Source organism: Apium graveolens, chromosome 5 (assembly GCF_009905375.1).
Source record: "Apium graveolens cultivar Ventura chromosome 5, ASM990537v1, whole genome shotgun sequence".
In the NCBI taxonomy this organism is placed as follows: Eukaryota; Viridiplantae; Streptophyta; class Magnoliopsida; order Apiales; family Apiaceae; genus Apium; species Apium graveolens.
In genome coordinates this window covers 106,723,277-106,739,592 of record NC_133651.1, presented here as the reverse complement: position 1 = coordinate 106,739,592, position 16,316 = coordinate 106,723,277, and the positions used below count along the sequence as shown (strand labels likewise).

The following is a 16,316-nucleotide window of genomic DNA, read 5'->3' as shown; positions in this document are numbered from 1 at the left end:
GCAGCACCACTGATTCTTCGAGTGAAGGTGGTGTAAGGCCAAGGTTTTCAACTCCCGAGGCTGAGGCTGAGTATACAAGGCTTCTCTCGAAGCCTAAAGCCAAGGAGCATGGTTTTCTGCCATCGGGGAAAGATGGTAAGTTATTGGAGATGAACTTGGAGATGGGCTAGGTTGCTTTTTGTGAGGCACCCACTGCTGTGCCCATGAGTGTGGTTCATGAGTTTTATGCTAATGCTAAAGCGGAAAAGAACGGTTTCACGGTGGTGAGGGGGATGACGGTGGAGTACAGTGCGGCGGCGATAAGGAGGGTCATTAATCATCCCGAGAGGAGGCCCGATCAGGATATCTGGAATGAAAAGACTCCGGAGGAGTTTAAATTATATTTGATAGTTACTACTCTGTGTGTGCATGAGACTCACTGGAAGTTCAAGAGGGGCACGACTGATTATTCCATGTTCCCTGCTTCGAGCATGAACAAGTTTGCACGTGTATGGAATTCTTTTATTTGTGTTAATATCATGCCATCTTCTCATGTACATGATGTCACTGTGGAGCGTGCATATTTATTGTGGGGTATTCTGCAGGGGACTATTTGGACCTTGGTATGGTTATTTACCAAGGGATTCTGAGATTTTTACGAGGGAGTACTACGGGTTCTATACCCTATACGTCCATTGTGACGAAGTTGTGTGTGGCAGTTGGTGTTCATTGGCCAGCACAGGAGCAGCTCCAGATTCCAAGTGCTCCGATTGATAGTACCACTTTGTTGACGATACAAGAGTGGGATGGAGGCAAGCCTGATTTGAGAGGGCTTGGGTACTCTTTTGACCATCTTCCAGGTGGGAGGCCAGCTGCTGGGGCAGCTTAGACGAGCAGAACCTGTTGGAGATCTCAGTTAGGTGAAGAGGCTGGTCCATCACAGCAGGAGCAGGAGGAAGTAGAAGCAGATGTTGGAGTTGGTATGAGCATGTCGCAGTATAGGCGTCTAGCAAGGAGGATGGATGTGATGCATGACATCCATAGTCGATTTGCACATGATCTCACCCAGGCATTAGGGACTGCATTCAGAGCCACAGGTGTTGACATCTAGTGGCCAGTATTTGGTGAGGACTCCGTGTATCCACCTCCAAACATGCCTGACACTCCACCCGTTGAGGGTGAGGATCCTGATTCCGAGTTGGTATGCCTGATTCCTTGTTATTACCTTCACTGAGGATAGTGAAAATTCTAAGTTTGGGGGTAGTAGTTGAAGGAATATGTTTTGTGTGAGTTGCGTATAGTTTGCATATTCATGATAGTTAAGTGCATATATTGTATCTTTGCCATGTGATAGTTTTTTATTTTTGTAGTTTTTTTATGATAGTTTGTTCATATAGTTCATGCATTTGCATAATAACATGATCCCTTAGATGATTTTTCTGATTGATTTGTGATATTGAGGCTACTGTAGTGATGTCGTATTTAGTGATGTTAAGTCGTATCGAGTTGATTTGTATGCTAGAGACAATTGTATTTCACTAAGTATTATAGGTTGCTTGAGTGCTAGATCATGGTCATTGTTTATTTGTTTGTCGAAGTTGAATCGCTTGTTTATATTTAAAATTTAGGATATTATCTTAATGATAAATAACAGGGATTTTTAAAAAATAGGAGAGAATTGGATTTCATTGCTAGTTATTGTGGCTAGGTGTCAAATGGCAAGTAGTCGGCTCATGTTTATATGAGTAGTCTAGGGTTGAACGAGATGGAGCGAAACATACTCATTCAGAAATTTATGAAAAAAAGAAAAAAAGAAAAGAAAAAAGAAAAAAAGAAAAAAAGAAAAAAAAGTGTTATGTATAATTGATCACGAGCAGGCTCTTTAGTACTCGAGTTATTAAGTTCTTAGGGGACTTTGTGCCTACTGACCTAAGGCTTTTATAGTCTGGGATCCGCTAACCTAATACTCGCTACATGGGTACTATTGTATAAGTCTTTTGTGGACCTCACTTTGCACGGTCAAATAAGCATACTTGTGTTGTTTTGATGTTGCAAATAAAAGCATGAATCCATATAAAATTCCGATATAAGAATTAAAAAGTTATAAGTTATTTTTAGTCTAGCTTTTAATTTATTTATAACCTTGCGATTGCTTTGATGAGTAGTGAGTCATGATTATTGATCTAGTTGCGATGGTATATCTGTAAGCATTTGCACACACGCACGTCGGCTTGACCCGCTTCTTTACCACTCGAGTTCTGATGGGTTTCATATTCCTTCTTAACTGAAAATAATAAGGTGGTTTGTAAGTTAATTTGTGGGGTTTGATTGATCTTTATGCGAATAACTGCATTTGTTGAGATGTTGCTTGTTGATTGGTTGAGTTATTTTATGGGGATCGTTGCATTCATATAGTTGTATTCATGCAATTTTATTTCTTGTTCTTTGAGTCTGTTTATGCTTGAGGACAAGCATCGATTTAAGTTTAGGGGTATGTTGAGTGGCATTTATGACACTTTATAACGCTCCATAAAGCTTTGAATTGATGTTTTTGTACTCAAGTTGTTGGGGTTTTAATGTGTTTTGTAGTGTGTTAGGTCACACACACTGTAGAAGGGGGTTGAATACAGTGTTTACTACAATCAAATCGAATATAAGAACTCAAGTAACAAAACACAGATTTTATTCAACACAATAAACTCTGTTATAAAGAACTGTTCTCTCTCAGTGATGAACAACTTATCACGAGAGTTGCTAGGGTTACAATGAATAATAATCTCGATTAAGATAACACACATTGTGTAAACCCTATGTCTGTGTTTATATACTACACAGTTACAAGATAATCTTCTAATTGATATCGAATAAATTCTGCTTCCTAATATATATCAATCAGTTATCTTTTCTTCCAAGTATTCTATTCATTATAGAATTCTTCTTCATGCATAACTCTTCTTGTTTCAGTCTCGATCTTCTTTCCTTTCAATCAGCCGCCTTCCTTATCTGAAAGTCTCCTTAAGTCCTGATATTATCTCCTAATAAATATCTCCCGATAACTTAAGTTCTGACAACTGAAGTTCTGATATCTTAAGTCCTGACTTCAGTATAAGTACTAATTTCCAGTTAAGTCATGATTTGTCCTGTTAAGTAAGATCTAAAATCTAAACACAAATCATATTAAACATGATATCACAAATATATCTAACAATCTCCCCCAACTTGTAAATTAGCATAATATACAAGTTTAACAGATATTTGATGATGTCAAAAACATTAAGTACAAATGCATGAGAATTTGACTAGATAACTATAACTTACAGTCCTTATAGCTTTATCATCCTCAAACTCTGATATCAACTTCAGTCTGTATATCCTTCAGAATGTAAACAGTTGTAGATCTTTGACTTGGCTTCAATTTCTGATCTCTTTAATATTAGGAGTTGTTCTGAGATAGTTCTTCAACAGACATCTCTCAGCATATTCAAGTTCATTGACCATCCTCCTTTTAGCATTTTTCAATTCAACTGTATCTTTACCAGTTTGAAAGATAGCAGCCCTGAGATCATTTATTTTAGCTTTCCTTATATCCTGATCTAGTCTGATGATATAGGCTTTATCAGACTCTAGATTGAATTCAAGCCCCTTAATACCAGAAAATGTAGTGATGATTTTAGCAGTATTAGGCTTCATTTCAACAATTTCTCCACTGTGAGATCTGTACTTAGGGCAGTATGGGCTGTCAGACTTTATAGAGTAAAGCTTCTTCTGTCTTTGAATATTTAATTTTAAACAACCTGCAGCACCATCTGTTGATCTGTTTTTCACTTGAAGTAGAAATAGAACATGTTCCAGTTCTTCAAAATTCTTCAATGAAATAGCATTCTCCCTGATCTGGAATACCCTCCCATCTGTCATAAAGTATAACATGATATCTTCTTTCAAAACCGAGTGGTAAACCATTTATACAGATTCAAGTTGATTCAATCTCTCAGGAGTTGCTCCTACACCTGGTTCACTTAAGGAAGTCGGGTCATTGGTAGTATTGTGTACTCTCTTCTCTTTAGAACTACTCAATCCTGATTTGTCTCTTGCTTCCTTTCCTGTAACAACTCTTGCTTCAAAACCACTTGATGTAGTCCTCAAAGGTTGAGTTTGTTGAGCTTTGGTGAATCCTGGTAGTAGAATCTTTGAAGGTTTAACATGAGCAATGTCAGAGGTTTCCTTTTCCTTATCTTCTGATATCAAGCCAACTTGAGCTATCTCAGAGGTTGCTTGCTTCACTGTCATATCAGATTTTACTAAGTCCTGATTTTGAACAACATGAGCTATTTCAGAGGTTGTTTGAATATCCTTTTTCTTCAAAATCAGACTTGCATCTTCATCAGATTTTTCTTCCAGATCCATGACTGACATATATACCTTTACAGGTTCACCAATTTTTTCTTTGCCCTTGGATCTTGGATCTACCTCCACTTGTGATTTAGCTTTGGTTGCCTCAGAATTTGTCCTTTCCTTAATCACAATACCCTTAGGTTTTGGAAGTTTCTTTTCAACAACAGAAGCTTTAGACTTGGAGTTGACATTTTCTGCTTTAAGTCTAGCTTCTTCTTCCTTTAGACTTTCAAAGTCCATTCTTAGATTTTCTTTGAGAAATAATCTCTTTGAAATTTCTTCATCAAGCTCCAGATGTCCAGTAGAACTTATCCTTTTACCAGTATCAGAACTTATTCTTCTCCCAGCATCAGAACTTGTTCTTTAACTTGTAGTTCCAACTTTGCTTGATGAAAAACCTTTGCCTTGACCATGAACTCTACCCGTTCCAGAGTTTCCATGGTCATCATTTCCATCATCCTTACCCTTCAGTGGTTGAGTAGATTTGCATTTGGACTTAATCACTTTCTCCCCCTTTTTGGCATCAGCAGGTAAAAGAAGAGAGACAAGCAATTCCACTGAGGATTGGATCTCATTGAGTTGAGTTTGCTGAGAAGCTTGATTCTTTAGAATTTCAGAAATTTGATCTTGTTGCTTCTCCTGAGTCTTTTCAATATACCCAATTCGGTCAAAGGCTGGCTTGAAAAATTTGTTCTTTTCCAATTTTATGTTCATATCTTGCTAGATCAGAGATTCTTGAATTTTATTCACCTTGTCATGAGTTATTGAGTGTTGACCTTGAAGGTGCCTTGTACTCAATGCAGTAATTCTAAGTTGTGCCTTGAAATCATCATTTACCAGCATTTCATCAGCTTTGGCAAGGTGCTCAGCAAGAATTTTTTCAGTAGGAACAAAAGTAACTTTGTTCCATTCCTTAGTCCACTCCTTTCCTCTAGGAATTTCACTCCAAGGTACTGGGGCATCCTCTCTAACAAACTTCTTGATCAAATCAGCTTTGTTAACTGTTTGTTTAGGTGCATGTCCTGAAGGACCAGCTGCATCAACATCTACATTTGTAGCAGCTTCACCAGTAATTTCAGCATTGTCAGCATCAGAACTTATAGAGCCTACAGTATCAGCATCCTCTGATAAAATAACAGTATGTGAGGCTATAGAGGCTTCAACATCATCCTCTAAATTCTGATCTACAACTAAGTTCTGATCAACATCCAAAGTTTGATGCCCACCTAAAATCTGATCTTCATCATCTAGATTCGGAACTGGTGTTGATGGAATATCTGCATTGAAATCAGCATCCAAAAGTGGTATTGTTGGTGGAGTGAGTTGAGTTGGTGGAGCTTCCAAGTACAGAACCTCAGGCACAATCAAGTTATAAATATCAATTTCAGTACTTGTACCTGGGTTTTCAGCATGTACTGGATTAATGAGAGGAGACACAGGAGGTGTAGACACTTGCTCTGGAATATCCTCTTGCTCTTGAATATGAGACTTTGGAGCTTGAGTAAAGTCTGATTCAGCTGTGGGAAGTAATTCAATGACTATAGGTTCTGTTAGGATCAGAGATTCCTGACACCCTTCCTTAGCTGCTGCTTCCAGAATTTCTTCAGAGTGTGATGATACACTTACAGCCCTCCTGGCTTTTTGCTTTTTAAGTCTCTTTGTAGAATTAGAGACTTTGGGAGCTTCATCATCAGAATTTAGCTTTTTAAGCCTTTTGAGGGGCCTAGAACTCCTAGTTTCAGTATCTTTCTCAGAAGAGATCTTCTCAGCTTCTACAACAACAGGTTCTGATAGGGAAACCTGTTCCTCATTATCTGACTCATCTCTCAGAACTATCCTCCTTTTTTTATAGTTGAAACTGAGGTACTATCTTAGTCCTCTTGGGTTTTGAAGATGAAGGCTTCACTGGATGTGCTGAAGGTTGAGGTTGAGATGACTGTGTTGGTTTGTAATATGTCCTGATGGAGGGTTGAGTCGGTTGAGGTTGAAAAGTTTGAGGTTGGTGAGAGATGGTATGTTCTGATGACTATTGTGTTGGCTGTGATGTGTTGGTGGGTTGGACATCAGGGTAAACAGATGTGTATGTTTGTGGATCAGCATTTACCAGGATCTGTTTTACTAACTGAGGAATCTGTAAGGGTCTCAGTTGTAATAACCCCCAAAATTTTCAACTTTTTGTAACCCTTGTGAATAGTGTTTTTGCTGAATGAGAAAACTTTTCATGCCACACTATGTAGGGGTTCTGTTATGGATATTCTGAGATTTTATTAGTACTCTATATGGTATATAAGTGTTTGTAAAGATCGTCAGAATCCAATTCCGGACACTTTGATTTTTCCCGGAAATCCATTAGATACGGAAAGAATTGAGTATAAGGTAACAGGATAAAAAGGATTTAAATTAAAGGATTATAAGAGAGGATCATAAAAGGAATATAATATATTGAGAAAGGTTAAGGGAACCTAAGTAATAAGATCCCGGGTATGATCCCTCAAACGATAAACGAAAACGAAAGTTAAGCGAATCGTATAACAGATCAGCGGTCATTAGGCAAACAATTAGGAACTTAATCAAAGGGATTAGAGAGGATGATGTCACCCAACCAATGAGAAGAGGACAAGGAGGGGAAGATGACATCATAGCATGACATAAGCATGACATGGGAAGGAAGGAGATGTTGTTGAATTAGAACCACACAAAGTTTAAGGCTAAAAAGGTAATTAACTAAAACAAAAACAAAACCAAATCAACCAAGCCAAGCAAATCATTTTCATCAAAACACAAAATCATTTCTCTCATTCAACCAAGGCTTGCTCTCGGCTTTTGCCATTTCCAAGAGAAATAAAATTCAAAACTCAAGATCAAGGCTTCCTAAATTGGTAAGATAATTCCCTAGTCATCCTTATGCATAGTTGTGGTTATATTATGAGTTTGAGCCTTCAATTCTTTCTCAATCTTCTTCAAAAAATCAATGAAGAAGACAATGAATAGTAATTTCAAAGTTTTTAACTTGATTTTTTCTTGTTTTCCTTTAAGATCCAAGCATCCCTAAGACTTCTCAAGGCTTCTTAAGGCTTCCTAGCTACTCACACCACTTCAAGGAAGGTATATCATCTCCAAACCCTAGATTCCTTTGTATAATAAGATGATTTTGATTGTTATGATGATATAGTAGCTTAATGCTTGTGGTTTAGAGTTTGGGTTGGAGTGGTAGTGAAATGGAATGGTGAATCGTGTTGTTTTGGTTAAAAGAACTTAAGTATAGTTAAATTCAAGCTTAGGCATAAGTATAAATGTTAATATTGAATTTATTGGGGCTGTTATGATGTGATAAGGATGGACTTTGGTTGTATGAATGGGTTGAGGTTGAATTGTGATGGTTTTTGAATGGTTTAAATTTGGGAAATCGTGTAAATATTGTAAGGGTTTAAATAAGGCTGAGTTTTCTGACCAAGGGTGACTCAATTGATGTTTTTTCATCACTACTCTCATTTAATATTGTAAGGGTTACCTCCTTTCTCTTCTTTTTACTCACTCCATCCTTTTGAGAGGATGAAGTGGTTGGTTTCCTAACAACTAGTGGTTTTGAAGAAATAGGCTCAACTTGGGAAGGCTTATATGGGTGTGCATGTGTTTGTACTTCCACAGGCTCAGAAACCATTGTTGCGATTGGTTGAACTACATTAGGCCTCATGTCAGGCATAGGATAAGGGTAGATCTTAAATATTTTAATCATGAAAGGTGTTAACTTAAGACCCACTGGTACCTTATTCTTAGTAATAAGTGATCCAAAGAGAATTTTGGATATTTTTTTACAGTTGCCTATTAATGACCTATTTACACCTTCAAGCATATGTATGTCATTTACTTTATGATTTAAAGCAAATATAATAAATCTAGGAAGGAAAATTTCTTTACCTCTTGAAGTGAATGGCATGATGAGCCTGGTGCTCAGTTCCCCCATAATGTAGTATCCTACATTAATCTATTTTTTGTGAGCCATTGAGTAGACCAGGTTCTGAATAACACTAGAAATATTGTCAAATCCTGATTTTCTGCATGTAAAGGCTCTTATCACAGAGTCAAACAGAAAGGACCACTTTCTTCTCAGATTTTTCTCTTTCAAGTTGGCCAAGTTGATTTTCTCAGAGTAGTTGATAAAATCCAGGAAATCATACAGCTCCTCCTGAGTTGGAATCTACATTAGCCTGTCAGTTGGAATGTTTAAGGCCAGGTTCATGTCAGCTTCAGTTATCTCAACATGTTGTCCTTTGATTTGACAGTTAACCACTAGACTAGAGGATTGGTCTTCATGCACAACTGTCCTAGATACAGCTGTGTTCCAGAAATCACCCAATACATCCAGATAGAGAACTGGATTAGCTGTAAGAGCTCCAATAAAATAAGTTTCAGACAAGAACTTGACAAAGCTCTTGAAAGATTCAGGAGCTTGATTTGCATGTAAGAATGCAAGGAAGTTGGTCTCTTTTGGGATGAAGGGTACAATAATGTTAGCTGCCATTGTTGTGAATGTGTAGATCAATAGGTAAAAGAAATTAGAGAGAAGGTATTTAAAATGAGAAAGAAATTGGTTTGAAATTGAAAAAGCTAGGTCACTTAGAGTTCTCGAAGGCGTAAGTATATGTATGTCGAGATGTATGAGTATTTATAGTAAAAGCAAATGACTTATCGAGGACTCAAAAATAGAGGTTTGAAGTATACTTACCGAGAAGTCATTTTGAAAAAGAATTACATATCGAGAAGTCATTTTAATTTACTCCTTTTAGAGAACTAAAATTAACTTATCGAGATGTCAAATAAATACTCAGTTTGTCCTAAATGGACTGAATTATTTCTAATTTCTATTTAAATAAATCCAAATATATTTAGAATGAATTTATCAAGAGCAATTTACCAAAATAATTTATTGAATTTAAATTACTTCAGTTCTAAGTTATTTATAAGTCTAAATGTACTTGTAGAGAACTATATGAATTAACACTTATAGAGAACTCTACAATGACTTATCGAGAAGTCATTATAAATTTTATCGAGAAGTCAGAAAAATAACTTGTCGAGAACTCACTCGAGAAGTCTTAAAATGATTTGTCGATAAGTCAATTAGATTTATCGAGAACTCAGTTCTCTATATGCTCTTGATCATTTTGATTCTGCCTTGTATTTATTTTACATATTTAAGATGTAAATCAACATTTTGACAGTTTTCTTAGAATTAAAAAATTCCAAGCTAAAATTTTATTTTTGAAAAATAAATATATAGAGATTTCTGAAATATTTCTAATTCATATTTTAGTTAATTTCCAGTTAAATTAAATTAATTTTGATTTACTAGAAATTAATCTGCTGCAACACATTAGTTGAGTTCTTGCCTTAGGATGAAGAATTTGACATTCCAATTTCACCTACAAGTCTAGTGAAAGTTGCTTCATCCAAAGGTTTAGTGAAAATGTCAGCTAATTGTTTTTCTATTGGAACAAAAATTAGCTCAATGGTACCATTTGCAGCATATTCTCTAATAAAATGGTACCTTACATCAATGTGCTTTGTTCTATAGTGATTAAATGGATTAGCTACAATAGATATAGCTATAATAAATATAATCTTTTTTTCTATTTAATAATATTAAAATTTTAAGAAAACTACAAAAATATATATGAGAGGTCTCTCGTTATTCATAAACTGTCATTTTCTATATTTTTGTACACCATACAATTATATTAGTAAAATTCTAGATCATTTTTTTATTGATAAATATTGTATAACGTCTAAAACATATCAAATACAAATTGAGTATCTATCAATGTGTATGATTTTCATGTAAAACATAAATAACGTTCATAACGTTTTAATATATCTCATTAATCATAATACAAATTTTTATTATTTGTGTCATGTAATTTATATTTACTAAATGAATACAAGCACGTCTAAAAGGAAAAGATTGAAGTTAATACATCAAATATTGTCAATATGTTTATTAAAAGAAACTAAAAATTAATATATATGTATATTGCAGAGTCGAGTAAATTTTTTGAGTTTTGGTCAAATAAAGCCCGAGTAATGAGATATTTTATTACTAAAGTCATTACTAATTTATAATTACCTCGTTTAATTTAAAAGGATTAGTAATGCATAATTAAAGTGGTCAAAACCTGCAATCGTAATATTAAACAAAGTAGAATTTACACTACAATTATATAAGTTTATTTTTTAAGAAAAATGTTATTTTTTAATTTAACGTTTATGTTGATTTAATATCATTGCTAATGTCTTAATTCATTAACTAAAGTTGATCTCGACCGTGTACTTTTATAAGATGTCACATAATTGTTAATTCATAAATTAAAATTGACATAATATATTTAGTTTTTAACACATTGAAAAAAAACTTAAATTTAATTGATCATTCTTATTTTCAGAACATAAAAGACTTTTGTTATATTCTTCTAGTATATATATCAATAAATCTGAAATACACCATTAAAATTAAATCTTTTAATATTGGTAAAGATAAAGTCAAATGTGTGTGTATGTATGTAAATTATTATTTATTATATTTTCGAGTAAATTATGTTGGTCCAGTTTATTTATATGTTAGATATCTTTGTCATGTATATATCTAATTTTTATTCAGTAAATTACTCAAATAACATGTATTTATGATTATTCAAAAATTAAATTTATCTAATAAATAAATTATAATCATTTATATATCGTAGGTGTAGTACCAGTGACAATCAAACAATATCTATTTTTAGTCAAACGAGTATCAGTCATGGGTATGACATATAAAAATAATGCATATATCGTAAAGACTAACTACTGATATTCAAAAAGTTTTTTTTCAAGAATCTGTAGATAAATATGTACTAATATCATCATTCAAATCATTTTGAAGTTTCTTTCATTTATGATTCTAAATCTGTAGATAATATTGTATATTATTTTTCTAAAATTAAATATTTTTAATTTGATGAACTTTTTTAAATATTAGGAGAACTTGTTAATCCTTTCAAAATATCGACTAATATAAATTTTTTTATTTTGATAACATAACATGGATTAAATCAAATACCACAATATATTATAGTTTTAACCTTTTTTCAAATAATTCAAAATAGCTGTACAGTATTTTTCAATACTAAATATTTTTTTTGTAAGTTTATTATTGCTAATTATAAATATATTTTTTCAAAATATTAAATTCTATAATTTTTCAAGTTTCTTATATATATATATATATGGTATCACTCCATGGAGTACACTCTTATATAAAGAATTGTGGAGAATTATTATTTAAAAAATATAAAAAAAAAATTATTTTTCATCATATATAGTTATATATTTAAATTATCAAGTTAAAAATCGAAGTTACACAATTTTGTTATTTAAAAAACATTGAAATTAATGAAAAAGTTTAAATTGGTTCTATAGTAGAATCACAATAAAATCACACTTATTAAAAATTATTTCACTGTAGAATCAAATTTAAAATTAATTAATTTCATCTAATTTTAATTGTTAATTTTTTTATTATATTCAAATATAAATATTATTCTAGATTAGCATCGAAATTTATTTATTTTTGGAAAAAAATTTTACAATTTGTGATAAAATTCTATAATAAAATCAATGATTCTCCACGATTCTCCATATAAGATGGTTCTCTACGGAGTAATGGCCTATATATATATATATAGGGTTAGGTTTAATGGAGTCCCCTATTTCATTTGAGTCCTTGTTTTTAGTTGAGTACGGAAATCAATATATATTCTACAAGTAAAATAATATAAAACTTTTTGTAAAACGTATTATAATGTAAAGTATGTTCTACAAATATCACTATTTTAATAAATATCTTGCAAATCTCATACATTTGACAAGTTGAACATTGCTGAACATATGATTGTATAGAACATAATCAGTTTGAAGAACATACGTATTCACGTTATTGTTGAGTGACATTTATGACACTTTCTAACGCTCTATTAAGCTTTGATTTGGTGTATTTATACTCAAGATGTTGGTGTTTTAATGTGTTTTTCTAGTATTTTTGCATTTCAGGAATTAATCTCGGATTCAGGTGAATTAGCATTGATTTGATGCTAATATGGTGCTAGGATGGTGTCCAAGGAATAAAGGCCCGTGAAGACCAACTCGTTGCAGCAAGAAAAGAAGGCAATTCCAGTTTTCCAGAAGACCGGCGCGCCCGCGCTGTGCTAGCGCGTGGCCACACCAGAGAAGCAGAATGTCAGCGCGCCCGCGCTGGTGAAGCACGCGGTGGTGCCAGGTCGGGAATCCAGTTTCCTGTTTCAATTAGAAGACTGTTTTTATGGGCTTTTGGATTAATTGGGATGCTATTTAAAGATAATAAAAGACGTTTTTTATAACGGAGCTTGAGGAGAAGACGACAAGAAAACCTATAGCACAATTCAACGAATGCGAAGAAGAACTATTTTATTTTTCTGAATCTTTGTTTTAAATTGTAATCTTGGATGCTCGTTTCTTGTTTTGTTGAACCTAATACTCTTGATTACGTACTTTGTTTATTATTTGTTTATAAAGACTATATTTATTACACCATGCTTTCATCGGAACCCACGTTGATGATGAGTTCGATTATTGGCTAATTGTTATCGTGGGGTTCTAGCAGATTTATTTATGGATTTCTTAAGTTGATTTGTTTCAATGCCTTAGTGTGTGGTGATTGTATGATATCCTAGTTTTGGTTGTGCTTATTCATCTTATGAGTGTCGCGAACTTATAAGATAGTGTGTTAATTATTAATGAAGCGACGGTGAATTTAAGAATTTAGAACTTGCCATGCTAGTATAGGTTCATGTGTTATTGTTATGCATGATTCGTAGGTAATTTACCATCTTATTTTCCCTATGTAATCAAGATAGATAACTTGTGCATTAAACCGTTATGTTGTCAAATTCTATAGATATATAGGGTCTCAATATAATTGGTGTATATTCAGCTTCTATCTCTTTTGTGGATGTCTGGTAGTATGGTATGCGTACAACAAAAGTTGGCGTTTATCAATTTCGTGTTATCTGATTAGTGTCATCACCATTACATGCTAAGGTTAAGAATGAAAAGGCTATTGAATGGAGTACTTAATAAAGTTAGAATCTCATGTTTGTGTCATATATTATTCAACTCTCTTTAATCTCTTTAGTTAATTTTCTCTAGTATAATTCTCAATAGTTAATCGTAGTATAATCAAAAGCCAAATTGTTATTCGTCTTAGCATTGAATAATAGCCATATCATTGTTGCATAATGCATATATCACAAGTTAACCTAAACCAGTCTCTGTGGGAACGAACTAGAAATAATTATATATTATTTGCGATCGCGTATACTTGCGTGAAATATTAGCGTGTGTTTAGCTACTAACAAGTTTTTGGCGACGCTGTCGGGGACTCGGTGTTAACTTTTAGTTTATGTGTTTGTCATCAGTGATCGTTAAATTTCATTGACTCGGACATTGTTACTTATCTACCATTTTCCTTATCGTGTTTCAGGTACTCTAACGAGCGTGTATGCATACGCGTTCGCGGGCTCGTAAGAGAACTCTGGATCAAGCCGAGGAAGAAGTTGTAGTGATTCGAAGGGAATTTTTTGAGGAAGAAGAGAAAGTAGAAGAAGAAGAGAAAATCAAGGAACCAGATTTAGTAGTGATGGGAGATCAAGCAGAAATTCCTAAGGCTCTGATGGACTATTCCCACCCTAAGATCAATGATATTTTGTCGAGCATCATCAGACCAGCCATCTCGGCTAACACTTTTGAGATCAATTCGAGCACGATTCAGATGATACATAACTCAGTTCAGTTTGGGGGTTCTACTACAGAAGACCCCAACATGCACATCAGGGATTTCAGCAAGATCTGTGACACTTTCAAGTTCAATGGGGTGACCGAAGATGCTATCAAGCTGTAACTCTTCCGATTCTCTCTGAGGGATAAAGCAAAGTGATGGTTACATTCTCTACCACCAGGGTCTATCACCAAATGGGAGGATCTTCCTCAAAAGTTTCTCACTAAATTCTTTCCTATGGCGAAGACTGCTGCAATTAGGAATGCTCTTACTCAGTTTGTGCAGCAAACTGGAGAATCTCTATGTGAGGCTTGGGATCGATACAAGGAGATGCAAAGGAAGTGCCCACATCATGGCATACCTGATTGGATGATTATAAACTATTTTTATAATGGTTTAGGCGTACAATCTAGACCTATGCTCGATGCAGCATCTGGTGGAGCCTTATGGGCCAAAAGCTATAATGAAGCTTATGAGTTGATTGAGCTAATGGAAACTAATGAATATCCTACGCAAAGAATATTGCAAGGCATGGGAGCAGGAATTCTGGAAGTGGATACAGCCACTGCTATAGCTGCTCAACTTCAGGCTTTGACGATGAAAGTGGACTTTTTGGCTAATTATAGAGTTAATCAAATCACTAGTGTTTGTGAGCTTTGTGTGGGGACACATGAAACTGAGCAGTGCGCTATTTCTAGAGAATCAGCTCAATTTATGAGCAACTTTCAGAGATCACAACAACAAGCTCCAGCCACTTAATCATCCAAATAATCGCAATCATCCTAACTTCAGCTGGAGTAACAATCAGAATGCGGTGCAACAATCTTATCAGCCATACACAGCAAAGCAGTATAACCCTCCTGGTTTTCAGCAACCGTAATATGCCCTGTTAGGGCAAAATCACGCACTAATATTCACGCAAGTATACGCGTTCGCAAGTAATATAGAATACTTTCTAGTTCATTCCCTCAGAGACTCAGACTAATTTATTGTCTAATTTAACTCACTCACCAATGTATGATTACTTCTCAATGTTAAGATAGCACTTAAAATTGTTGATCAAATATTAACTATAATTAACTACTTAATTAACCACTTAACTAACACTTCAATTTATCAATAATAAAACACTCATGAGATCACAACTTCATTATTACTTCCTTCTATAGCCATAGTTATTACCTTTAGCATGTGACAGTGATGATATTAATCGAATAACACAAAACTGATAAAAGCCAACTTTCATTGTACTAATACCATTCTACCAAACATCCACAATTAAGATAGAAGTTGAATAGTCATCAATTATGTTGAGTTCCTATATGTCTACAGAAATTGACAACACAACGATTTAAGCACAAGTTATTCCTTTTGATTACATAGGGCAAATAAAACTGTTAGAGTTACCCACTAATCATGCACAATGTACATGAACCTATGCTAGCATGGCAAGTTCTAAATCTCAAGATCCACCGTCGCTTCACAAGAGATTAACACCCTATCTTATATGTTCGCGACGCACATAAGACGAATACGCACAACCAATACTAGATATCATGCAATCATCACACACTAAAGTATTAAACAATTAACTAGAGAATTTCATAATAAATACGTTGCAACCCCATGATCACGATTAGCCCATAATAGAACTTATCGCCATCATGGGTTCATATGAAATCATGATAAACGAACTCAAGAAAATATCAACTAAACTGATTATATTAAAACAGAGTACGTCACAAGAGTAAATAAGTCAAAGCAAGAAAACTAGCATCCAACGTTACAACGAAACAAGAATCACAAGAATATATGCTTCCTCTTCGTTGCTGTGTGCTAAATCCGTCTCCTTCCCTATCTCCTTCGCTTCTTGCAAAACACAATCTAAAACATAATCTCCTCTTAATACTCTGTGAAAAACGTCTCAAATCTACTTATATAATAGTCCCATAAAACTCAGATTACATAGAAGTTGGAAGCTAAACAGAAGTAGAAGTCTAAAATAATTCAGCTTTTTCCCCGACCCTGCGCGGCCGCTCAACATTTCTGCGCGGGCGCGCAAGGCTGCTGCGCGGCCGCTCAGCATTGCTGCACGGGC

The 16,316-nt window shown here is 34.4% G+C and overlaps 1 non-coding gene across 1 annotated transcript; it reads right to left on the bottom strand.

Annotated features, from left to right (window-relative positions):
- Positions 1-14,470: 14,470 nt before the first annotated feature.
- On the bottom strand, positions 14,471-14,577 carry LOC141663217 (small nucleolar RNA R71). The gene has a single exon (XR_012551296.1). It is a non-coding gene; the product is annotated as a small nucleolar RNA R71 (small nucleolar RNA).
- Positions 14,578-16,316: the final 1,739 nt, after the last annotated feature.